Genomic DNA, 26,552 nt, shown 5'->3' on the forward strand with positions numbered 1-26,552 from the left:
GAAAGCAGGATAACAGCTGTACATTAAGAAAACAAAACCATGACTTCAGAAGAAATGTGTAACTTTAATACTGACAGTGAAGAAACTGAAATGGTCAAATATTTCCTACATCTAGGTTCAAACATCAATCAAAATGGAGACTGCAACAATTATGAAGGAACTATAAAAGATCCTTAAGTATAAGGATGTCTCGCCAGAGACCAGGGCCACGATCAAGCATACTATGATGTTCTCAGTTACTAAGAACAGATCTGAAAGCTGGACAGTGAGCTGACAGGGAAAATTCTCATCCATCTGAAACTTGGTGGAGGAGGAGACCTGTATAAATACTGTGGGACACAGAAAAAAAACAATTAAGCAGGCTTTAGAACAAATCAAACCTGACCTCTCACTAGAAGCCAAAATGCTTAAACTAAGCCTATCATACTTTGGGCATACTATGAGGAAACAAGATTCACTGGAAAAGACAATGGTGTTAGGAAAAATGGAAGATGGCAGGAAAGGTACAAGCCCAAACATGAGATGAATTAGCATAAGCATGGACGCTGTGGCTTTAATGTTGTAAGACCTGAACGAGTCATGATAGTATCTTCTGGAAGCCATTATTGCATAGGGTTGCCATGTTGGAAGTGATCTGATGGGAGAGAGAACAACATGGTGGGTGGGTGGAGGAATACCTATTCTTGGGGCAAACTAGACCTTAAGTGGTTTGTATATTTCCTATGATTCTGCTTCTGATGGTGGGATTTCTTCAGAGATACATGTCTCAGTGATCAAACTTGAAAAGTAGAACTCCTGCTTATTTTTCCAGTGACTATCCTGATAACAGCTGGTTGGAGAGCTCAGCGGCTTAGGTATCTGACTGTGGAGCCAGAAGTTGGGAGTCCCATTCCCCACTGTGCTCCTGAAAGTAGAGCCAGCCTGGGTGGCCTTGGGCATGCTGCGCGGGACACCCCCGGAAGCAGAGAATGGTCAACAACTTCTGAGTGCTAGAAAAACCCTGAAAAGGTTCACCATAAGTGACTTGATGGCAGATGATTATTTTATCCAGATCACAGGACTGAAACAAAGCAAAGTAAATGCAAGACAGCAGGTGCAGAAAATTGCATGCCCCTGGTTGATGTCTTTCATTAATTGAGGAAGCACCCCTTCTTGTAATACCCCAAGGTATCATCTAGTCTGGCCCTCAGTGAGAAGAAATTGCAGAGAGCCAGAAATAGATGCCATAGCCCTGCAATGAAAAAGCTATGAGAGGAAAGAAAACTGGGTCTCCTACAACAAATGAATAACATCCAGGCATTTGGGCTCCTGGATGAACTGGTAGCAGGATTGCATCCTGATATCGCAGTATCTAATTCTCTGGAAAGGTCCTGTTCGGAAAAGGGGATCCACTCTCATTCTATCTGCTCCATCACAGTCACTCCTTTATCAGCTCACCTGAAGCAATTTCACAGTCATCCTTGTGCATCATGCAGAGTGCCTAAGCTGTGCCCTCGGCTGTGGTGTTTTTTACTTTCATGAGGAGTTGATGGACCTCTGAGCTAGAGGGGAGGAGAAGGTGAAGGAGCCAGAGAGTGTGAGGATGATGCCTTCTAGGCAGGAGCCAGAGACAGGAAGCAATCTCTTTCCCATTGAATCTCTGCCACTTGTTCTGCAGGCAGACAAAACTGGGTGCTGTTGGTAGAAATTGTTCCTCTGAATCACCACCAAGCCAAAGCTTTGAGCCTCTTCAATGCCAAGCTTCACTGGCCCAGTTGCTAGAGGGAGAGTAGAAGCTGGGAACCTTTGCTTGGCTGAGTTTGTAGGTGCCCAGACACTCCCATTTTGGCGCCTGCTTTTGCACCACAGCCCATTTGCAGCAACACTTTCTTATTTCAGCATGAGTTAAGGCTGTGACTCCTGCAGGCATGTAGGCTGCAGCAGCCAAGCAGTCACTCTACAGTAATTACATGCTGTTCCATATTCAGCTCAAATTAGCATGCAGAAAAGAAGCAACTATCAGAGAGAAATCATGCCTTCCCCCCACTCTCTAGCTAAAGATGTTTTCTTTATTAACTGCTAAAAAAAACCTGTCACTCGCTCACTGGTGGGATTCAGAAGATTTGTGGCTTCTTGGCATAGATCTACAGCTTCCTGCTGAGTCTGGAGCATGTAAAGCACTGGCGCCCCCTGTCTGCCATAGCCTTTGCCAACACCTTAGTCTCTACAGCCTGCTCTGCTCCAGCAATAGAACAGCACCACCTGGCTTTTCCCGGTGCATGTTGGTCTCCCGAAATTCTGTCTATAGCTTTGATCAATATATTTCTCTTGTATAAAAAGTGCACACAAAAGCTTGGTTACTCCTTTCAGCCCCACAGCACACGTTGCTGCTAAATTAAACAGCTGAATTGCAAAACGATTCACTGGGAGGGGGTGGAGGTGGGTTAGAATGGAAACAAGACCTTGTCAAAGTCAGTCTGGGGCCACACACTATCCCCAAATCTGAATATACCAGATCAGCTTCTTAAAGGTCAGTGGTCTAGATTGGAGTGTGAAGCACAGAAAGCTGAAGGTATTGTTCTGCCAACTGAGGAAGGACTAAAAGCAAACTCCGTCCTAATATTCATAACAATATTCATAACAAGCCAGAGGCTTGATACCGCCTACCAGTTAAAGTTGCCAGGCATCCAGAGTCCAAGGTCCCAAAACACAAGGGGAGGAGCCTGGGCAAATTCCTATGGGAGAGCCTAAAATGTATAGCTGGAGCCCAGTGATGACAGTTAGGAAGAGACTACGAAAACAAATAATGTAGGAAATGCTCCAGGATCAGGATGGTCAGAGCCATATTATTTTTTGTTGACTACACAATGTGTAACTCAATGTGATTAAGCCCAGAGTTCCTGCCCTAACCCACTTGTACGTTTTTCTCTACCTTGAGGTGAGGTGGTGGGGTAATCTACTTTTATTTGAATACCTTCACATTAGTGTAGGCAGTTTGATCACATAAGCTGATGCAATCAGCTTTTAGCTTCCTAGTTCAAGAAGAGGAGAGAGGATACAAAGAAGCATTCATGGGGTGTCAGTTCCCCTCAACCAAGCTCGGTTTGTCTCAAGTTTTTATAAGGTTTTGTGCCAGCGCTGGTGTACTAGAGCAGCTGTGAGAGGAGAGAGAGAGAGAGAGAGAGAGAGAGAGGAGGAAATCAGCAGAGAGGAGGAAATGAGTGGCCAGACCTTGTTTGCAGCCTGTTATGGTAGCTGTAATATAGCCAAGCCTCCTGAAAATTTGGGCAACTGTAGTAGAGCTGCCTTAACAAGGTGCTAACAAGTATGAATTGACAACGTTCTCTACTCTTTCTGTTGACTCCTGTATGATCTGCTAGAGTGAATTCACCCAAGGAAAACCAACTTCCAGGGTGCAAATTCACAGCGGATCACTTCACATTTTCCTTGCTGTGTAATTGCACCCTTAGTGATTCACAAGGCACAGCTTATCTCTCTCTTGTGTTCTTCAGGTAGAGCCAGAAGGAGTTAGGAATGAAATTATTAGAGAAAAATTATTTACCTGAAATGAGCACACACAAATAGTTTGCTTTGCTAGATGGCACACTTCCACCCACACATTTCCTAGCAAGTCTCAGAATCCTTGGTAGATGGATTATATTTCACTTCTACTCGTGGCCAATCCATATTGGAGCTTCTAGCCTCCATCAGACTTTTTTTTTCAGAAACAGAAAAAACTGAAGGGAGCTTTTTTTTTTGGAAAGTAACTATTCAATATTTATGGGTTTTGGATTTGGCCCTCTCTACCTCCTAATGCTGTTAGTTTACATGCACTTTCAGAAACCACTGGACCTGCTGGTTGGTGCCTGTTTTTAATCATTATGGCCAGTATGCTCTTCAATATTTACATGCACAGAACACCAACCACATGAGCTGCTGTGGTGATCTGACAAACTGCGAGTTGTGAGCCTGTTGTCAAATCATCACAGCAGCTCCTCTAGTTGGAGTTCTGTGCACATGTGAATACTTAACATGGTACTGTCCTATGTGATTGGAGATTAGGCTAGGGCAGATAATATTTCTTCGTCTGGGGCTACCCCACTGGTTGATTTTCTAGGAAGCAAGGGCAGCCTATTGTATGGAGGGGATTTATCCCCAAATGGGTAGAGAGACCCCCCACACTTGTAGCACAGGCTGCCGATGCTACAAAACCTGTAGTGAAGAGTTTTCTCTTCTCTTCTGTACTGAAGACTATGCAGTTCATGGGAAATTTGAGATATCCACTAAGGCATTATGAAAGGATTGAATGGGGTGGAGGGATTCTTTTCCATCTTAGTTGTCCCTTATTCCACAACAATTCCAATAAGACTCTTTCTTCCCTTTTGTTGGGACTTTTCTCCCAAAAGGGGTTATTTAGAACCCCTGTTTTGCATTTTTTTTTCCTGATCACAAAATCCTTTACGGACAAAGGTTTCAAATATCTCAAAAGGTAAACTATCCCACATTTTTGTTCTGGCAGATACATTACTGGAAATGCAGTTTCCAACATCTTCAGAGACCCAGGAGAACACAAGCATGAGAACGTTTTCATGTCAGCTTTGGGCTGCAGCGCACAGCCTGGAATGAGCAGAAGCCAGAGGCTAAAATCTAGGTCACAGAACAACCAGGGCCAGAGGGCAATTTAGAAGGCAGGATAACGACCAAGAAAGAAAGAAAGGACTGAAAAACAATAATGATTAGAGGGAAACCTAAGAGAACAGAGCTTGGAAAGTTACTTTTGCAAATAATGAGTGTAAAGATGTTGAAGCCATCCATAATTCAGCAGCCATAGCATGGCACAATGGTAGAATGATATCAAGAGCATTCCCATGTCCTTAAATTCAGTCATAAAATAATCTGAGCAGTGCTCAGATTAAATAAATAAGTAAATAAATGTACATAACTAAACAGGAAGTCTTATCTTCTTCCCTACTCGGGAAGAGCCAATGGCCAGCCTGGGATGGCAGTCATATCAGAGTAGGGTTGCCAGATGTCCGGAAAAGGGAGGACATGTCCTGCTTTTTAAGCGAAAATCCTGCGTCCGGCAGGCAAAGCTAAAAAGCTTTAAAATGTCCGGCATTTCTACCTGAAAATGTAAATTACCTCTCCCTCCCTCCTTGGTTGTAAGGCATTTGTAAATCCTCCCACAGCTGCTTGTAAATCCTCCGTTCTGATGGTTCTGATCGGAGATAAGCCAGTTTAATTGGTCCCCCGCTTGTGCAACAGAGCCGGGGCAATCAGTGACTGCTTCCGGGGGAGGTGACTGAGAGCACGAGGGAAACTTCAATCAAGGAGGGAAGAAAGGTGCGAGAGAGCTTGACAGAGGCTTGTTTAAAAGTAAGATTGGGGAAAATTTAGGGAGGGAGGGAGGATGTATGTGAGTGAGAAAGAGACTTAGTTTTATAAAATCATGAAAAAAGGTTGTGACTGCAAGGGAGAGATGGCTCAAAGGTGCGAGGGAGGGATGGGTAGAAATGGACATGAGAGGAAATGGACATAGTGAACTGAAGCAACTGATTGTTTGAACATTGAGGAAGGGTTTGTGTGTCAGATGGAGGGAGAGGGAGAGGGAGAGACATACACACAGAGAGAGAGAGACTTGACTTTTTCATAAAACCATGGAAAAAGGAACATTGCAAAATTTAATCTCCATTGCATTTAACTCTGCTGAGAACAGCAAGTATTTCAAGGTAGTAGTTGTACAATTAGCTGTTTAGATAATATTCTTTGGTATTTTGAAAAAAGCCTCCATTGAATTTATTTTTATTTTTTAACATGACTGTTTCTTGGACAGTTCACTAAGAGACGTTTATTGGCAGGAATTGTAATAAAATTGTATTGATTGCGGGTTTAATGTGGATTCAAATGAAACATTCAATATGTCCTCCTTTGTCCTCCTTTTTGTCTTTCTATGTCCTCCTTTTGGTACCAATGTATCTGGCAACCCTATATCAGAGCCAGAACAGTGTTCAGGTAGAAACTGCAATTATGTGGTCTATCATACCGAGTACAGTAGTGGGTTGGTGTATCTGATGAGCCTCCTCTTTTTCTACTCTTCCATTCCATGGGATGTATATTGCTATAGTAGCAATAGCTCTGGAAGAGAGCTCTCAAGCTGCTTATATTGCATTGTAGATACTGCATTGTAGTGCATAGTTTGAGAATCCCCTACCTTTACATTATTTATTTGTCCTCAACTGCTGAGGAAGAAATCAGCACACTTGTTACTGAACATCATGGGAGGTGTAATGACGTACTTGGCTTTCCCTAACTAGAGGTCCTTCCATAGTTTCCAAAAAGTTACATGACAAAAGCTTCCAAGCATGGGGCATGCAATAAATTAAGAGAAACCACAGGTCTTCTAACTTTTTAGAAAGGTTGCTTTCTAACATTGCTAAATGTGAGGGCAAATGGCACATAAACCAAAGCCAGAATACGAGGGGGTGCTGATAAGTATTGAGCCTTTCCCAGAAAAAAAAAATTGAGCTAGGAAGCTGTAACTGCCACACTATTCTACACATTCCCCCAGGAAGTCAATGCACTTGCGACACCTGTCTTGCAGCTTCTTAAGTCCCTGCAAATAAAATTCTTCCGACTGCTGGTGTATCCACTCATTTGCAGCATTAGTTGCCTCCAAAACACTCCCAAATCATTGTCCCTTTAGGTGAGTTTGGGGAAAAGATAATAGTCAGAAGGAGCCAGGTCAGGAGAATAGGGTGGATGGGGCATCACTTGGAAGCCTAAGGGCATCAGTTTTGCCATTGTTTCACCTGCAGTGTGCGATGAGGCGTTGTCATGCAACAGGATGACACCTTTGGAGAGTTTTCCTCAACGTTTTTCCTTGATGTTTTGCCTCAACTTCGTCAATAAAGCACAGTAATATTTTGCATTGATGGTTGAACCCTGTTGGAGGTAGTCCACCAGCAGAACTCCCTTCTTATCCCAAAAAATCTTTCGCCATTTGCTTCTGCACCAACCTTTGCACTCGGAACCTCTTTGGCCTGGGGGAACCACTGCCTCCATTCCTAGACTGTTCCTTTGTCTCAGGATCAAAGCAGTAGATCCATGTCTCATCACCAGTTACCAGTTTGCCCAGGAAATATGACTCATTTCTTGCAATATGTTCCAAAACAACCACCGATGACTCCACACATTTCCTCTTTTGTTCGGTTGTCAAAAGTTTGGGGATCCACTTTGCTGCCAGCTTTCTCATTTCCAAGTCGTTGTGGATAATGGCACTAACTCTCTCACGTGATATTCTCAGATATATAGCAATACTTTTGGCTGATATTCGGTGGTCCTCCATGATCATGTCATGGATGACTTTCACATTTGCAGGCACAGAGACAGAAACAGGCCTTTCACTGGGTTTCTCACTTTCAACACTGAAATGGCCAGTTTCAAAATTGACAACCCGACGTTTAACTGTTGCATATGAAGGGCCACTGTCACCCATAGTGTGTGACATTTCATCATGGATCTGCTCTGCACCTTTCCCTTGGAGAAACAGGAACTTGATTATGGTCCTATGCTCTTCCACACTGCACTTTTCTGGAGGTGCTGCCATGTTCACTTTGGACCTGAACATGAAAGATAAGTTAAAATCACAGGTAGTTGATTTTTGCACCTTTGAATACATACAAATTGGCCAATACACTCTGCAATTTATAGCTTCCTAGCTCATTTTTTTCTGGGAAAGGCTCAATACCTATCAGCACCCCCTCATAGAAAGGAAACACCACACAAAAACTGTTTTAAGCATTTCTGCTGCATCTCCAGTCTACACCCCCCCAGTCTACAGTAGTTGTCTTTAGAAGAAGGAATGACTACTGAATCCTCAAGGCAGTTCAGATCTTTTCCCAAAGATGTTTTCCAAGAGAAGAGTGCTGGCTGTCTCAAGGGGTGCATTTGTTTGGAGAACATAATATCGACACTACATGCTTACAGTGGTGTTATATCAGTTTAACTGCTGTAGCTTCCACCATGAATCCTGGGAATTGTACTTCAGTGACACAGCTGTTAGAGAAAAAGGGTCCCACTCCCAACTAAGCCTTTATCGGCACATCCAGTATTAAGCTGAACTGGTTGTCATGACTTGGGAAGGAGGATATGACAGTGTTTATTTTCTACATTGAGAAGTGGTGGAGCTCAATTCTCCTGAGAAGCAAAATTCCATTCCTTCTGTATCATAACTGTTAAACACAGATCTGCTTGAGCCCATGATGGTTACATTGTGAAGGAAAGCATTTTGCACGTGCTTAAAGGCATTATTCTTTACAGTGCTTCACAGGGCGACAAAGTGACACCCCATTGCATCTATAGGCAGATGGCCATCCATATAAAGCCATTACACTCCTTCAGACAGCAGATACTGAGCATCATGTAAGGGGAGCAAATGCCTAGTTATTTTTATACGATTGTATTTTTACTGATAGGAGCTTTTTGCCTCAAGGGCTGAAATAACATGTTTGGCTTTGGGGACTACGCTGCTCTATTCCAGGGTGGAGAAGGGGTGCCCTTTCCCGCTCTGCCTCTGGCAGCAAAAAAATTATTGAATCAACTCTGTCGAAAGGCACAATCAATGGAGGTCTGGAGTATTTGCCTGCTCTTTGTGACATTTTTCATGGTTCTTTTGATGTTTATCATGTTAACTACATGGGTGCTAATTGTGAGTGGATCTCATCTTTTGGCATGAGCATGAGGTATATTTTCTTCAGCTGCTGGGTTTGGTTTGGGTTTTGTTTTGGTTGTTGGTTGTTGTTGTTTTGTGGGGCAGTAAGTGGGTTGGTAGAATTTCCATGAGCATTATTTTGTTTTGCTTTTGACTTGTATGATCACCTACATGAGTCCTTGACAGTCATTGTAGGGCGTGTCATGATGTACAGATTGGGGCATGGTGTAGGAATGAGCTCTACTCTTTTTGCCCATCTTCAGCTTGCACCACTAAGGACTAGAACTGCAATGGAATTTGTAAATTGTATTTTTTTAAAAAGAAATATCCTCCTGATTTATCCATGTAGCATTAAACCTGGTGCTATAGCATGAACTGATACTGCACAAATTCAAATGCTTACCTTTCCTTGTCAGACCAGTGCTATTTCACTTGTGAAATATTTTTAAAAGGGATTTGAATGCTGGCAAATGGGGTGCGTAAGAAGATGGTGATAATGGCAAAGGAGAGTGTAGGAGAAGGGGGGATGTGTGATGTTTGGACATTTGAAACACACCTTTGCAGAATGCAGTGGTGCCCCACATGATGACAATAATCCATCCTGGGAAAATTGCTGTTTAGCAAAATCGTCATCATGCAAAAACCCTTTCCCCATTGGAATGCGTTCCAATGGGGAAAATACCTCATTGTCCAGCGAAGATCGCCCATAGGGAAGCCATTTTGCGAGCACCAATCAGCTGTAAAAATGGCTGCCCTGCGAAGCATGGGTCCGGAAAACACAGGGCAGCCATTTTGCAGAACTGAAAAAATCGTCGTCTTGCGAACAAATGGTTCACGAAGCACGGACCTAATCGTCGTTAAGTGAAAATCGCCCATAGGAATGACTGTTTTGCGAATTGCTATAGCAATCGCAAAAAGTCATGGTCATGCGGATTCATCATTTAGCGGGGTCATCATTTAGCGAGGTACCACTGTAATTAAACATTTCTGTTTGAATGACAACAGCAATTTAAATGCCAGGCTGTGAAGTTCACATCAACCCAAGACAAACCTTCTGTGTGGTCATGCCCTAGGCTGAGAATTGTGTTAAGGTAGCCCTGTACAGTATATATTTCTGAACAGCCGTGGGCATTCTTTACATCCTTCCTCTGAATGCTCTCTTGTGCATAGTTCACTACTTCACGAAGGGAAGATGTGGAATATCTGTCAGTCTGGTCCTTTTCTGGAAATAGAGAAGTGTCTGGAAGAATATTCATTGGTGCAGGTATAAGATAAAACTGGGGAACAGAGACAGTAGGTGCTCCCCTCCCAATATTCTCAGGAGCCAGGTGCTTTACAGTGCTGGGAAGCCCACACTAATTTCTTTTTGCTAGTCCCATGAAGATTATTGTCGGTGAATTGGGCCCAGGCAGGGAGTGCTCCTGCCACTTAAGCTGTTTCCAGCTCGCTTCTGAAGCCCTCTTGATAAACATTTATAAACATTTGTAGTATTTTAAATTTCCACTCAATAATTGATGATGAGTTATTTTATATACTTTAAAGTGGATAATAATGTAAAATTCATAAGCAAGGGAAGCTGGGATGGCAGGCAGATTTGGCAGGGTGGGGAAGCAGCTCCTGGCGTACAGTACAAACAAGACGATGATGGAAACATGAAAGGAAAAAACAGGGGTGTCAGCTCCAGTGCTGGCAAGATAAAAGAGGAGCAGCACTCACCTATACAGCAGGATCTGTGTGCTGGTGACAGTGTGCCTAGGTGGTACGAGCGAGCGAGAAAGAGAGAGAGAGAGAGAATGAGAAACAGGAAGGAAGAAGGGGAAAGGCGTATGGAGTAGCACAAAGGATGGGAATGTGGAAGAGAGAGTGGTCAGAATCCAGATCAGAAAGGCCCTGGTGGATTAGACCAAAGGCCTGGCTCATTGAGCATAATATGTTGTGAATGTGTTTGTAATAACATAAATATCACCAACAACTGGAAAAGAATATTGCAGAGCTGGAAAAAGGTGCAGGAAAAGAATACTGTAAAGATGGAAATGGGCATGAAACTGAAACAAAGTTCCATTAGGGAAAGGTTACAGCATTTGGGGGGATTTTGTTGAGAGAAAGGACACAGAAGGGGGCACATAATAGGAATGTAGGAAATTATGCATAGTACAATTGAAGTGGAGAGGGAAATGCTTTTTTCTTTTTCTTTAGAATACTAGAAATGTGGGTCACTCAGTGAAGCAGAACTGTGGATGAAAGGAAGCCCACTTCAACTGTGGAATTTGCTACCATAAAAAAAAAGTGATGGCTTTAAAATGTGGATGGACAAATCCATACAGAATGGGACCATCAGGGGCTACTAGTCATGAGGGCTATAGATCCTTTCCATTATTACAAGTGGGGAAGGGGACACATTGTCTTCCTGACTTCTCTGTGGGTTTCTTATAGGCATCTGGTTGGTCACTCAGTGGACAGAATGTTTTTGGTGTGATCCAGCACAAGTGCATGCACATGCATGCACACACGCGCGCGCACACACACACACACACACATACACACACGCACACACACACACACACACACACACGTGCACAGGTTAACAAATTAAACCAAATGAGATCAATACAATGTGCAGGATAACAACCTAGATTAACCCAAGCAATCTGAATCTCCCTGGGCTTTTATAAGCCTGTTTCTTACAAGAGTTAGGACACAAGTAATGGATATTGGGCACAAGTGATGTGTGTCAATGTAGTAGGATCCAGTCTTTGCCAATGTATTACAGCCTCTGAAAGTATAAATGTCTAGATTGATTCTGAGATTGTAATATAGCTAGAATAATACTGGCCATACATAATCACCATTTATGGCTATGAAACCTTGAATGTAAAGAAAACTTACAGGGAAAAAAAATTCATTTGAAATGTGGTGCTAGAAGAGATTTTTGCAGATATCCTGGACTGCCGAGAAAGCCAAACAAGTAACTCTTAGAGCAAATCAAGCCAGAACTGTCTCTAGAGGCAAAAATGTTGAAACTGAGACTGTCCTGCATTTGGCACATCATGAGAAGACAAGATTCTCTGGGAAAGACAATAAGGCTGGGAAAGGTGGAAGGCAGCAGGAAAAGAGGGAGGTCAAATATGAGATGACTGACTTCCTAAAGGAAGCTACAGGCTCAAGTTTACAAGAGCTGAACAGGGCAGTTGAGGAGAAGACACTTTGGAGATCTCTTATTCATAGGATTGCCATTAGAGATGGGCACGAATTCAAAATTGAATCACCAAATTTGTGCAAAAAATTGCTAATTTGTCAATTTGTATTTGTATAAATCAATGTCTCAAACGAATACTAATCAATTTTAGTAATTTTTGATTTGTCAATTCATTTGGCTATAAAATGCCCCCCAAGACACCTAGAGACACAAAAATTGAAGAGAAGCTTCTACAATCCCTCCATGTTTGGTGAAGATTGGGTTTCAAATGTCTGAGTTATACACTCACAAAGAGGGACCCCCAGGAAAATTTTCCCCTGGCACCTAGAGAGCCCAAAATCATAGGGAAGCTTTTCATGACTCTCTCCTACAATCTTTCCATGATTGGTGAAGACTGGGTTTCAGACATCTAAGTTATATACTCACAAAGTAGGTCCCTCTAGAAAAGTGCCCTTTAGTATCTGGCTTGGGGAAACCCAGTCTTCACCAGTCTTGAAAGGATTGTAGAGGATTCCGGTGATTTTGGTCTCTTTAGGTACCTGGGGGAAACATTCCTGTGGAGCCTCACTTGTGGATATATAACACAAACATCTGAAACCCAAACTTCACCAAACATGGAGGGATTGCAGAGAAGACTCACAGGAAGCTTCCCCACAATTTGGGTGTCTCTAGGTGCCTTGGGGGCCATTTTATAGCCAAATGAATCAACAAATCAAAAATTGCTAAAAAAACCTATTGATTCATATCTGGTGGGGTGTCTCTAGGGGTTTGGGAGGCCTTTTTATAGGGTTAAAAATTTAAAAATGAACTGATGAATTGATTCATCGATTCATCAGAAAAAAATTGTAAATTCAGTATTTGTGATTCCATATTTGTGATTGACCTTGACAAATCATGAATCAAAATGAATCACAATTTTTCTGATTTCTTCCCATCTCTAATCACCATAAGTTGGAGGTGACTTGATAGCACATAACAACAACACTTGCCTACCTCATAGGTAAGATCTTGAGATAATATAGGCTGAGTAAATAAGATCAAAATGATGTTACTCAAAATGAAGTTACTAAGGAAGGGTGTGATTACAAGCATCCCAGAGTCTCACAGGAGGGTCTCTGCGTGTAGCTCACTTGATTTTTATGTCATTTAGGGCAGGGGTTCCCAACTTCCGGGCCACAGGCCAGTCCCAGTCCATGGCCTTGGAAGGACTGGGCCACAGGGACATATGAGCGGCAAGCAGGATGTAAGTGGCAAGTGAAGCCCCACCCCCTGTCAGCACGCTCCTATTAGGTTCTAATGCTGATCTGTCAGGAGGCGGAGCTTCAATTGCAGCTCACCTCCTTCTCATCACTCATCTGACTTGGCACAATATATATAATGAGCTCAATTCAAACCTATCCTCCAACAACCTACTGCATAACAAGTATCCCACCCACCCCGGTCCTTGGGAGAATGGTCTTCAGCTAAACCAGTCCCTAGTGTTAAAAAAGTTGTGCAGCACTGATTTAGGGTAAAGATGTAAGATTGTACAGGGCAATTTAACAGAATGCTACCTATGCTAGTATACTGCAATGACCATTTTAGGGACAATACTTTTCTCTCTTAAGGATGATCCATAAAATCCACTGTGTAAGTAATTTATTCATAGAGAACTTCAGGATGTTCCTATGACCATTCAGAAGATTAGTGCATTCAAATGGCTACTCTCTATGGTCCCTGTTAGTATGTCCTGAAAAAGGTGAACAGAAGGCAAATATATCTGAATTGCAGAGGATGGCTGGAAAAATCCAAAGAATCAGTGTGTATATATTTGTATGTTTATGTGAAACTCAAGAAGTGAGAAGGAAATTTCACTCTGTATGTATGTGTGTGCATATGATTGTCTGTGTTTCTGTGTGTGCACATATGTTCGTGGTTGTAACTATGTCTCTGCATTGGAGAAAACCAGAGAGAATGAGCAATAATTATGCATATAAGGATGGAAAACAAAAGGCATTATGAGGAAAACAAGGCTTACTGAAAGGCTGTTGAAAAAAATGAATGTGCAAGACACAGGTGTGTAATGTGAGGCAAGCCTGGGAAGCTGATGCAGGTCTGCCAGGCAAGGGAGGGGGAAGACCAATCAAAAGAGGAGTGGGATAAAAGAGGTAAGGATGCTGGAGAAAGCATGTGTGTGGAGGAGATAAAGAAAGAGGTGAATGTGGGGGAAGGAGAGACAGGCTGACAGGAAGAGATGGGGAGAGGTAGCAACTGGGAATGTGGAAAGAAATAGAGGTCCAAAAGGAAAGGATAAAAAGAAGAGTTAGGAGGAGGAGCTGACATTGACATGTCTTTAAAAAGGTAGGAAAGGTAGAGATTATGGCAGAACTATAGCAGAAAACAATTTATATATAATCTCTGGTTCCTTGTTTAAATTGAACCAATTGTTGCATTTAGCTACTTTTTAAAAATGCTTTCTCTGTGTCCAAATTTTGGTGTCTGTATGGAAGGAAAATGAACGCCATGAATACAAACAAAGCCTAGCTTCTTTGAGTGTAATGGTTCATTCACTTATCTGTGTAAACGTCAAAGACTCAGAAGCCAAATGGAATATCTTCACTGAAAAGCAGATCATATTTGTAACATTCAAATGCCTACAGTTGACCAGTTGATGAAACAGACATGTGCAGCCCATATCAATCCATATCTGGGGTGGTTTGGAGGGACTGCATATGGCTTTTCACCTAGAGAATCGGTCCTCAAAAAGTGAGAGTGTAAGAATGCAATGCTGATAATTTCTGCCATAGGGACTACAGTGGTGCCTCACAAGACTATTGCCTCGCGGGATGATTAACCTGCAAGCTAATTAGTTTTTTGCGATCGCTGTTGTGCTTTGCAAGATGATGGTTTCCTATGGACAATTTTCACAAGACAACGATTTTTCCCCATTGGAATGCATTAAAATGATTTCAGTGCATTCCAATGGGGAACCGCGTTTCGCAAGACGATGTTTTCGCAACACAGCGAATTTCATGGAACAAATTAACATCATCTTGCGAGGCACCACTGTATTTTCTTCAATAGTTTGAAAATACCAAAAGAGAAAGCTCTATTCGGCCTCCCTTCCATTTTAGTTCATTCGTTTAAAATAAATTATACAGCTCAACTACATTGCATTTATGAGTCTCTTCCTGCCAACTTTGCTTTCTAGTATTAGGAGTTCAAGCTCATCTTGTTTATTCATATAGAGATGCTTCAGCTTCCTTATTTTTTTTCCTGTGTATTCCACTGATCAGCCACCTACTGGCAAAAGATGAAGGGGAGGAAGAAATTAAGGGAGAGGGAAGGAACATCTAAGCCTGTTGTAATCTTAACCAGGTACCCAGAGTTTATGAAGATGGAACACTGCAAAATTTTAAGCAGCATAAAAAACAAGCTTATGTTTTCCAATTTGTATATTGATTTGTATATTAAAACACAAACAGAATTTTATTTCCGTTCCATTGCAAGTCCTGCTCTCTTCCTTTAGCTGCTTGCTGAAATATTTTTTAACTCCCTGAAAGAGACTTCAAGCCTTGTCCCAGGAATGCTATATATGCTCCCTGTCATGCCCAGTGGGCTCTTAGATGTGTGCACTAATAATGTGAAGGGCATAAATGGATTCAAAACTCTGCTTTGGAAGCCTGGCATTATGCCTACATACAAAAAGAGAAAAGTCACAAACTGGACTTTAGAGCTGAACAGACTGTTTTGCTTGGTTTGCTCCTGGCAGCACAGATTATAAAGTAATGAATTGAAAGACAGCTGAAGTGAGTGTAAGACAAGTGGTTAAAGTTGATGAACAAAAGAGAGTTGAAAAAAGAGGGATTGTGTTAGATACCTCTGAAGGACAAGACCAATATGTTAGACCTTTATTAGGTACAACTGTGTCAGTAGCTTCACAACGTGAGTCAAACAGAGTGCAGGAAGATGATGACGCATAAGATGAGAGCAATGCACCAAGAGAAGAGGACAGAGATGGAGATGTGGAGGTTATTAAACTGGCAGACACGCCGATGCCACAAAATGCTCCAGAGTTAGCCATCAGACACTGATTGCAACCCAACAAAGGTGTACTGCCTCCTCACCTGACCTGCCATGCAAACTCATTGCTGATGGAGCCAGCAACCTGGGAAGAAATTGAAATGATGCCAGCAGCTGAAGTCACCACATGGAGAGAAGCAGCAAGAGAAGAGACAGGAGCACTACACAAGAATGAAATGTGGACTCTACCATTAGGCAAGAAAGTAATCAGGTGTAAGTGGGTCTTCAGAATGTCTTCAGGCTAGCAGGATCAAGATAATTTTCTCCTGCTTTCCAGAGTGGATGGATTAAGGGCGTTGTGGCACAATCTTGTATCTCAGGCATGGGCAACCTTTGACCTTTCAGATGTTGGATTGCAACTTCAACTGTTGTTCACTAGGCTTAGGTTATGCTAGCTAGGGCTGAGAGGAGGTGCAATCCAACAAGAGACAGAGGGCCACACATTTCCTCCCTCTGTTGTACATTGTAGATATGCTCATGCAGGGGGCTGTCCTGCAGGGGACATGTACCTTCTTTTTTGTGACTTCATTGGCTCTCTCCGCATGTGGGTGCAATCTCAATGTCATTGCTGTCAGACTCCTCACTCGGCAAGTTTATAATTAGCTCATGAAATACAGTGGACCCTTGACTTACAGACGGCTTGACTTACAGACTTTCTGAGTTACAGACTTCTCTGGCCGCAAAATTTAGGTTTGACTTGCAGACTGAGATTTGACTTACAGACCAGAAAAAACCCAAAATGGAACAAAAATGACCTGTTACGGGATTAATGGGTTTTCAATGCACTGTAGGTCAATGGAGACTTGACTTACAGACTTTTTGACTTGAGAACCGCCTTCCAATACGGATTAAGTTCTCAAGTCAAGACCCCACTGGCCCATCACCATATGAAAACAGGAACCCAGTGGTGGACTCATGGTTTGTGCTATCCTCTGCACAGACTGCATCTCTGTTACTGCTGGCTACTTAGCTTAAAATCCACAGTTCCTTTCAAATATCTAGCTACTCTTTTGACAGCTGTCAAATCACTCTGTATTGGTGAACTAACTTTCCAGCAATAGCTATGTCTGGCCTAATAGTGGTTGTTAAGTACAAAAGCCTACCTAACCCTGTTCTGTACTAGCTAGTAACTGGTAGAGATTCACTCTCCTTTCTACCATCCAGAAGTTCTGTTGGCGTAGGCACTGCAAAATTGTGGGAATCTTGGAGGCCTGGCATCTCCACAAATTCAACCACCTTTTGTTTCTGGTTCAACAAATATGACCCTTCTGCCTTCCTATCAGTTTTAATGGCCAAATAATACATTACATCCCCTAACTCTTTGCTTTCTACCTCTGTGTTAATATGGTGTGCAATCTCCTTGTATTTCTGTCCCTTTTGAGTAGATACCAATTAAATGTCCATTTCTGCTTCCAGTATACAAGCACTGATCTGCATCTGTTGCTTGAAACCTTGTTGCAGCAACATCTTCTTCAATTGCTCTCTCCAGGTCTAAGCTGTTTGTTTCAATCCATAAAGGCCTTTCTTCAGTTTGCAGAGAAAATCAAGATGCTTCTAGTTGATGCAGCTGAGTGACTGTTCCTTATACAGTTCCTCTGCAGTCTCTTCATGTAGGAATCCAATCTTGACATCTAAGTGCTTGACTTGCATCTGTTTGGAGTGCTGTGCTTGACAACAGGACCAAAGGTTTCATCGAGATCTTCTCCTTATTTCTGTAGGAATCCCTTTGCAACCAGTCTCTCCTTGTAGTGTTCCACTTCTTCAGCTCCCTACTTCACCTTGAAGACCCACTTACACCTGATTACTTTCTTGCCTAATGGTAGGGTCCACATCTCGTTCTTGTGTAGTGCTCCTGTCTCTTCTCTTGCTGCTTCTCTCCATGTGGCGACTTCAGCTGCTGGCATCATTTCAGTTTCTTCCCAGGTTGCTGGCTCCATCAGCAATGAGTTTGCATGGCAGGTCAGGGGAGGAGGCGGTACACCTTTGTTGGGTTGCAACCAGTGTCTGATGGCTGACTCTGGAGCATTTTGTGGCATCGGTGTGTCTGCCAGTTTAATAACCTCCACATCTCCATCTCTGTCCTCTTCTCTTGGTGCACTGCTCTCATCTTATGTGTCATCATCTTCCTGCACTCTGTTTGACTCAAGTTGTGAAACTACTGACACAGTTGTACCTAATAAAGGTCTAACATATTGGTCTTGTCCTTCAGAGGTATCTAACACAATCCCTTTTTTCAACTCTCTTTTGTTCATCAACTTTAACCACTTGTCTTACACTCACTTCAGCTGTCTTTCAATTCATTACTTTATAATCTGTGCTGCCAGGAGCAAACCAAGCAAAACAGTCTGTTCAGCTCTAAAGTCCAGTTTGTGACTTTTCTCTTTTTATATGTAGGCATAATGCCAGGCTTCCAAAGATTCTAAGGTGTTCCACACTTGGCACCCTGCCATGCCATAATTCAAATGATACTTTTGTGTTGCCTTTGGTTGGTGATCTGTTCTGGAGATAGACTGGAGTCTTTATTGCATCACTCCAAAATTTGGCGGGCAACTCTGCATCTGCAAGCATGCACCTTGTCTCCTCCAAAAGAGATATCAGTTTTCTTTCAGCTATTCCATCCTGCTGTACGTTTATGTGCAACACTCCTCCTGTGCAAAATGCCTCTTCCAAGAAGGTTTGCATGTGGTGTAACAGGCACTTGTCACCACTGTCTGTTTGAAATGCCTTGAGTTTTCCCTCAAACATGTTGCTCGCCATGGCCACATACTTCTTGAGCATCTCACGTTTCACCTTAAGTAGGTAAGTGATGCAGTACCTCAAAAAATCATCCACAAATATTAAAACATATCTATTGTGTCCTACTGATGGCATATTGAGTGGTGTGCGCAGGTCCTTGTGTATTAGATCCAGCACTTTGATGCTCTTCTCTTCAGTCCTTGGTAGGAATAAGGGCCGCTTGCTGGTCTGAAAGACTCAGTTTGTAGACACCATTAGAGTTAAAAGCTCAAAAATATACTTCACAATTTTTCTTTACTATGCATTCTCTATTTTCTAGATGTACTGAAAATCCTTTGTCATCTAGGGTAAGGCACTTACTATGTTGCATGCAAATCAAGAACAAGCATTAGTTAGAGTATTCACATTGATTTCATTAGATAGTTCAATCTGTAAAACACCACTTACTATTCCTTCTATACACATGGAATAACCGTTGGCTATTTGAATATTTCCCCCTAGCATTTCCATCTAGGGTAATAAAGAATTCTCATTTGTGTGTGTGTGTGTGTAGTGGCTGATTTATCCTGAATCAATGATCCAATCATTTGATTTTTATTCAGAATAATAAGCCATGCACATTCTGTTTAAAACCCCTGCTGACTTTTTCTTTCCTCTCACACACAGAATCAGGTTTCACTTGCTTCTTTTGTTCTTTTTTCTCAGAACTAATTCTGTTAACATTGGCTGAAAAGTCTCTGTGGAATGGACATTCCTTGGCCAGATAGCCCTTCCTACAACAATTCCAGCAGCTATATGATTGGCTACAGAATGTGGCCTTTCTATTGTCCTTCCCATTCACTAGGTAATTTGAGCCATTCTTGTCTGAAATTGCCTTAGGAGAGCTCTTCTGTTCTACATATTCCTCCCCGAGGCAATTGGCAGCTTCTTCAAAGTTTGTTTGCCATTTAGAACAGATATAAATGCATTGAATCCACCCCCCAGTGTTGCTGAGAGAAAGTATGTATTTTGTTTATCATCTAAGCTAAATCTAGTCAGGACCAAGTAATTAAATATAGTTGGAAAAGCAGATATGCTTTTCACAGTCTCTCTTGGAATTAAGCCTCAGTCTTACCAGCTCCCTGATCCAAATGACTGACATAAATGCTGTAGGATTTCTCTAGAGCAGTGGTTCCCAACCTTGGATGACCCAGGTGTTCTTGAACTGCAATGCCCAGAAACATCCCCACCAGCTGTGGTTTTTGGGAGTTGCAGTTCAAGAACACCTGGGTTACCCAAGGTTGGAAACCATTGTTGTAAAACATCTAGCATCTTTTTAGCAGTTTTACATTCATTTAAATACACCAACTGCTCACCTGACAGGCTTTCACAAATCAATGCCTTCACTACAGAGTCTTTATTTTTCCAGATAATCTTAGGTTCTGGATGCACTTAGGAGGCCATTATATTAATCTTCAGCCTGGTCTCCCACTGAGAAGAGTTAACAGAAGTATGTTTTGGAAGTTTTCCAGAAAAACTCTTAGTTTGAACAAAATCCATCCTTGACTTTCTCGGTGAGTTTGGTTATTTATCTTTTAAAAAGGAGTTTAAAAATGAGCAGAAAACAACTCTTTTTCTCTTCAGCTTGTATGTAATTTAGTTGGCGAGAGAGAGAAAATAAATGCAATACTTAGAAAACAATAATAAAAAACCAAATTACAGGTTAGCTATATGTCTGAACCAAGCTATTTAGTCTGGGCCCATAACCTGTTGTGGAATTACAATTATTCCCTTTTAGTTAACAGAGTAAGAAATGTGTAGAGATGAGAAAATTAGAGAGGGAATTACCTAGAAAGATGAAAAAAGGGAAAACAAGGAAGGGCCCCTTAATATTGAAAACATGTATATATTTAACATCTGGAACTGTAAAAGGGTATGTTCTGTATATTAAAAAAGAGAATTAAATTGAAATAAGGGAGCCCTAATCAGGGTAAAGATGTAATATGGTGTTTTTTTTTATTTTAGGTAAACTAAACTAGATATAAAGCTGGGTCATGGATCTGGAACCACTTTCAATAAGAATGTTATTAGAAGACCTTGAGAATATTGCATAATATGAGAGTAATATTATGATAGTAGTCATATTATATACTAAAATTTGTATATGAATGGTTTGAATGTTTGAAAGATGTTTGGAATTTGGGGGGATAACCAGGAAGACACTGAGATGTAAAAAAACAAATAATTGTAAGCAAAGCATGTAACACGATGTTTGACAAGCACAAAACAATGTAGATAGATTGAAAAACGTATAAAATTTTTTAAAAAAGAAATGTGTAGAGATCAGCCCAGTTTCATCATTATTCCCTTCTCACAATAACTAGCACTTTATATATTATCATTCTAGAAGCATTTAAAGTATTAAAAAGGTTTACTTACTTACAGTTACAATCAGTTGTTACAGTCAGAAAGACAAAAAAAAAAAAAAAGGAAAGGTGAGTCTCAACCATGTGGGAGATAGAACCCCCATGCTGGCCACATTGTCAGATATCAGGACTGGGGAGAGACTAAGAAAGCAAAGGGAAGTGAAGCAAGCAAGAAGGAAGAAAGGTGGGGCAAGCCAGAGACGGAAAAAAGAACTTTAGCAATATGTTAGTTCGAAAGAAGATAATCCCTTTAAATCCTAAAGGCTGCCCTCCCACTGATACCTAGTGCTACAAAGCATGCAAGATTGTTATTATCTCAACATTTCCAAGGCATAAAATATCCAGAAGTGGTTTATCATTGCCTTCTTCTGTGCAGTGCTAATGAAAGTTTGTCTTAGTATCACTGCCACTGTCTGTGAAAGATCGTCTGCCACTGTCACATTCCACTACTACTATTGCTGCTCAGTAGCTGCTTTTCAGGAGTTTCTCTGCTTCAATTGCTCTTGGAACTATCCATTCTCTTCTGCCACAATGGCCATTAATGCTGCAGAGGGTGCTTGCATCTCACGCAGAGTGAGAAACTACAGATTGGTAGAATATACCAGATGGGCAGGATGTAAATCGAAAAAATAAATAAATAAAAAATATAGTGTCTCCGCTTTGACCGCTCCCCCTTGGACGACTGGACTCACGAGGAGTCCAGACTAATAACAGAGTCTAGCCTCCTGACATCATTGCTGTTATTTTCCCTGACACACTCAGACCTCCTCACCACATTCAGATGTGCATCCAGGAGGGAGGGAGCCATTCTGCCAGTGAGGATAGTTGCCATGTAGTGAGAGTGCAGGGTTGTTTTGCATGAGATGCTTTCTGTGGTTTCTTTGGTTACTATGCTACATCTAATTTTTAAGACAGAGCACACAGGAATGTGCACGGTATTCTAAATCTTGGTGCCCTGGAATCTTCATACAGTGGCATTATCCTAACTGCTTTCTTATGATAACAATAATCTCTTTTTTAATAATCCCTATTATAGAATTTTCCTTCCTTCAGTGTTACAGCACAGTGAGTTGACATTTTTCTACACATTTCTGCTACGATCTGAGATCTTACAGCCAACTGGCCCAGTACCAGAAGAATAAAGGAGTTTTCTGCTTTGTATCTCTCTTCGCTCTTTTCCTTTTCCTTTTTCTTCCTTCCTTTCTTTTTGCATCAAGGAACTGAAGAGTATACCAATGTGACACTTTTTTTTTTGCACTGAATCTCATCTGCTACTGTGGTGACCATCCACCAAAGCTGGAGAGGTTCTCTGGGATCTTTCCACAGCCTGATATTTCACCATTCTCAATAATCTGATGCCATCCACAAACCTGACTTCTTATTTCTCACTCCAGGTCATTTACAAACAAATTATACGAGCATTAAATGCTACAGAGAGAGAGAGACAGAGAGAGAGGAACCTCGCGGTGCACATCCCTTGACTATGAGAATGATCAATTTACTCTTATTCCATGCTACTTGTTTTTAAGCAGCTGCTCCATACAAGGAAACTTGATCTCTTGTCCAACTGATCACCATCTCTCCATAGGAGCCTTTACTGGCAAGGAGGTGGAGGGATCCTATTCTCCCTGTGTGCTGACTTGCTGTCACAGCAGGACTACTGTCAATGTGTTAAACAGCTTGCACTCAAGTGCAAGGTCACAGCACTAACATCATCGGAGAAACAAAAGCTAACGTAATGGCTGTGATAGGTACACCCACACCATCCCTGACAATACCATCACCATCACTTGTTTATGATGTTGTACAGTACTTGAATGTTACTGTTATGTTACCAATGCACAGAAGACATCAGCCAGTGCACAGTATGACCAGGTGACTCCAAGATACTATGCAGCTTGGAATATATCCCCTCCCCTCCCTTATACTGTAGCTCACAATCAGGCACTCACTGAGAGACTACATGATCCTTGTAGCAGACTCTTGGGGCTGAAGAGACCTCCACAGAGAACACAGATGCTTCCTAGGAGAAGAGTTCAAGTCTTCCTGTAGGGAAAAAAAAAATCCCATGCAGGAAATGTCCATAACACACACAACACATTTATATCACAGTCTCTCTAGGGGAGGAAAATCACAAGAAGTAGGGGGAGGGGGTTCAGACGAACAGAACAGAAGCTACAACAGTAAACTCACAGCAGGCAGCACTATGAGCTCATTAGCTTGATGGGAAAGGGCAAGGAGAAAAGAAAAAGCAGAGAAAGGCAGTCTGTTCCTATTCTGGGGAGATGTGACAAACAATACTTACCACTTGGTGCCCTACTCTCAGGAAACAGTAATTGTACACACACACACACACACACACACACACACAAACCAAGGCTTATTCTTTACACACACACACACACACACACACACACACACACACACACACACACACACACACACAAAAACCAAGGCTTATTCTTTCCACAGTGCTCTAGGAGGCTAATGGTTCTTCCCACACACATTAACTCTCAACTCACCATGACTACCATTTTCATATTCTTCCTCTCACCAAGAAGCAGCTGCACGAGTCTTGGCTGGAGGCAGAGATGCTTGGGAGCAATCACAGGATCTCACACTGAGATTCTTCCATCTGTGTTGATTATGTGATCATTGTTCTGCTATGCTTGCATTTGGAGCAGCTGGGGCCTGAAAAAATGATGCTGCCACTGCTGAAGCTTGCATGAGGGCCATAATCCACTAGTGACTCTGGGTCATATCATCCAGTAATGAAAAACCCGTGGGGCTAAGCAATAGTATGCTGACCTTTTGTACAACTCAGGGAAGACACGGTGCACATGTGGGCACTTTTAACTCAGCTTGATAAAACTAAAATGAGCTCTTTTGTGGCTGGTATTTGCAGGGGAATCCTGAGAAGCCCTATCAGGCAAAATCCAATGAAACAAAACAAGACAAGACAAAAAAATATATAGCACCTTAAAGACTGCCTGTTATATTTTAATGTCAGCTTTCGTAGACACAAACTAACACAAACATGGCTACCTCTTCCAAAACTACAAATGAGAAGCTCTAGAAACCTCTGGCTTCCTATTTCTTGCAGTATCTTCCCCACACGCCACACCAGGTGAACACTGTGATGCAAAATGTGCTCAAATGGGAAACTGCTATCTGGACTGGTCCATAGTAGTCATGGTTTAAGCCCATCTTTAATGACTTCTGTATATGAACTAGTTGTGGGCCCCTCATGCTCACGTACCAGCCAACATCTGTACCTTTCAGCAAAGTGATGTGCCACTCTAATGCTCCGCCCCAAACGACCTCATTCTAGTTGTCCTGCAACAGGGTTATAGGGACCCGGTCCCTGCCCTCAGGGTCTCCAGTTAAACAGATACACAAAGAAGAGATGAGCCAGAATCCATGTTTTGACTCGGTTCTCACCAGCACCATAACCTGATGTGGAGTCTAGAAATCATTTGCTTGTGTGACACACGGTGCAGTGACCTGATTTGATCAGGCCATTCATTTCTGTGGCCGGCAGTGTAATGCTCTGATGACGGTGGAAGAAGATAAGGCAACAGGAGGGGAATCGAGAGTGGCTTCCCAGACCTGAGCTGAGCCTTGCAGAAATCACCCCCAGGCCACCAGATTTTGTTGGTGTGGTCATAGTTAGAGTCTCCAGAAAGAGACTCCAGCAAGGGGAAATGCCCATGAGGCAAGCCTGTAGCTGGAGCGCTCGTGTGTAAATGGCTGTTGCTGGAAGCAGAAACCCCGGGTAATAAATATAAATCCAATGGAGCCCCTGTGCCAGGGAAAGCATTTGAGCGCCACAGTAAGAGGCAGCAATTGTTAATTACACCACTGATGTAAGCACCTTCCTTTCCATTTCAGCCTGACAGCTGGCTTCTCCTATGAAGCCGGATGTGAGTGCATTTTTTTCCTGCAGATTTGAGAACAACTGCGCTAATAAAAGTGGAAGCATCTTTCACACCAGAGAATGAAAAATTAATTCTGCTTCTCTCTTGTCCCCCCCCCCCCCGCGCGCGCTTTCCCAGAATATTTTTTTTTCACAGACTCCTCTCTGCTTCCCCCCTGGGGATATTTCCATCTGATTACAACCACTTTAAATGAGCACCAGGCTCTTCCGCGTTATATTGCAAGTTTCCATCACACCCGCTCTTCCTCCCTCCCTGCTCTCTGCACTGCCTGCATGGCCCCCCCTCCTGCCTCCCAGGAGAGGAATTTGATACTTCTCGCACTAAAGAGATTGAGTTAGAATTGCGTTTGATGCCAGTGCTTCTCATGCAGTGATGGTTCAGGCTTCATTTCCACTTATTACTGCAAAAACCTGATGAGGGACCATCCCTCTTGGCCAAGTTGCCAAGGCACTTAAAACAACAAAGTGAAATTTAGCTAGGAGATGACAGCTGCAAAGACAGGGTGGGGGTGAGGGGGGGAGAGCTTGTCAAAATGTGATAACATCTCCCTTGCTATATATCTTTTTTGTTCCACTTTAAGCAGATGTCAGCAAGGCAAGGAAATGTGGCATGTTTTGCAGGTGCAAAACCGTTACAGCGTGCTGTTGTCCTACTTGGAAAAATCAAAACGTTTGTAATTCTTGCTGTTACGAATGCAGGTATATCAAATCAATGGCTGCTTTCTGGAAATTACCGTAGGTACCACAATGTTTCTTCCCAATGCAGTGGGCTGCCTCGTGCTTAGTCACACTGCCAGGGGGTCTCACCATTTCCCAGAGCATGACATTTAGATCAAAGACTGGTCCTGAGCACATGTGTGTGGACAGAGGCCTGTTTTGCACAAGGTGCTGGGATGAGCAGACCAAAGGTCTGCTTCGCATGTCTCTTTTTCTGCCCAAAGTATAAGATTGACACAACAGCAGCAATCGTGTCTTTGGGGCAGCACATGCACTGACCAATGCACCCAGTAATTCTGCTTCTTCCAAAACCTGGAACATCCCTGAGAAGGAGATTCTTGGAAGCTGACCACTGGATGTGGAGAGAGATAGTAGTCTTCTCAACTTCCACTGCTCCTCAGCCCAGCCTGGGGGAAGTAAGGCTTTAGAAACACATCGTTGTCTCCCGTGAAGCCCTGAAACCTTCTTCGTGGGGAGAGGCATTACTCTCCTTCGGGGCATTCCTGTCAGAACACATAGTGTCAGGCATGGAAGGCAATTTTTACTAACTGTCCCCCCCCCCCCCGAAGGGACTAATAGCTATAAGAAAACAAAACTGAGCAAGGATGGACCTGAAGGCATGACTGCCGTGGAACTAATCTTCATTCCACCCTAGAACAAGTTCATTCATCAAGGCCATGGGTAACAACTAACGTTGAGCATGAAAACCTTTCAACATGGACTTCCTTTTCCCTTCCTACTTTGCAGGACAACGGTACTCAGCCACAACACTTACTACCTTCCTCTTAGATGACAGCAGGCAACCTGCTG

The 26,552-nt window shown here is 42.5% G+C and overlaps 1 long non-coding RNA gene across 1 annotated transcript; it reads right to left on the reverse strand.

The window, feature by feature from the left end:
- Positions 1–44: 44 nt before the first annotated feature.
- On the reverse strand, positions 45–23,950 carry LOC140706360 (uncharacterized). The gene is made up of 3 exons (XR_012086000.2): positions 23,611–23,950; positions 23,041–23,134; positions 45–329 (listed from the first exon to the last, which is right to left on the reverse strand). It is a non-coding gene; the product is annotated as an uncharacterized LOC140706360 (long non-coding RNA).
- Positions 23,951–26,552: the final 2,602 nt, after the last annotated feature.

The sequence above is a fragment of the Pogona vitticeps genome, chromosome 4 (assembly GCF_051106095.1).
Source record: "Pogona vitticeps strain Pit_001003342236 chromosome 4, PviZW2.1, whole genome shotgun sequence".
NCBI lineage: Eukaryota > Metazoa > Chordata > Lepidosauria > Squamata > Agamidae > Pogona > Pogona vitticeps.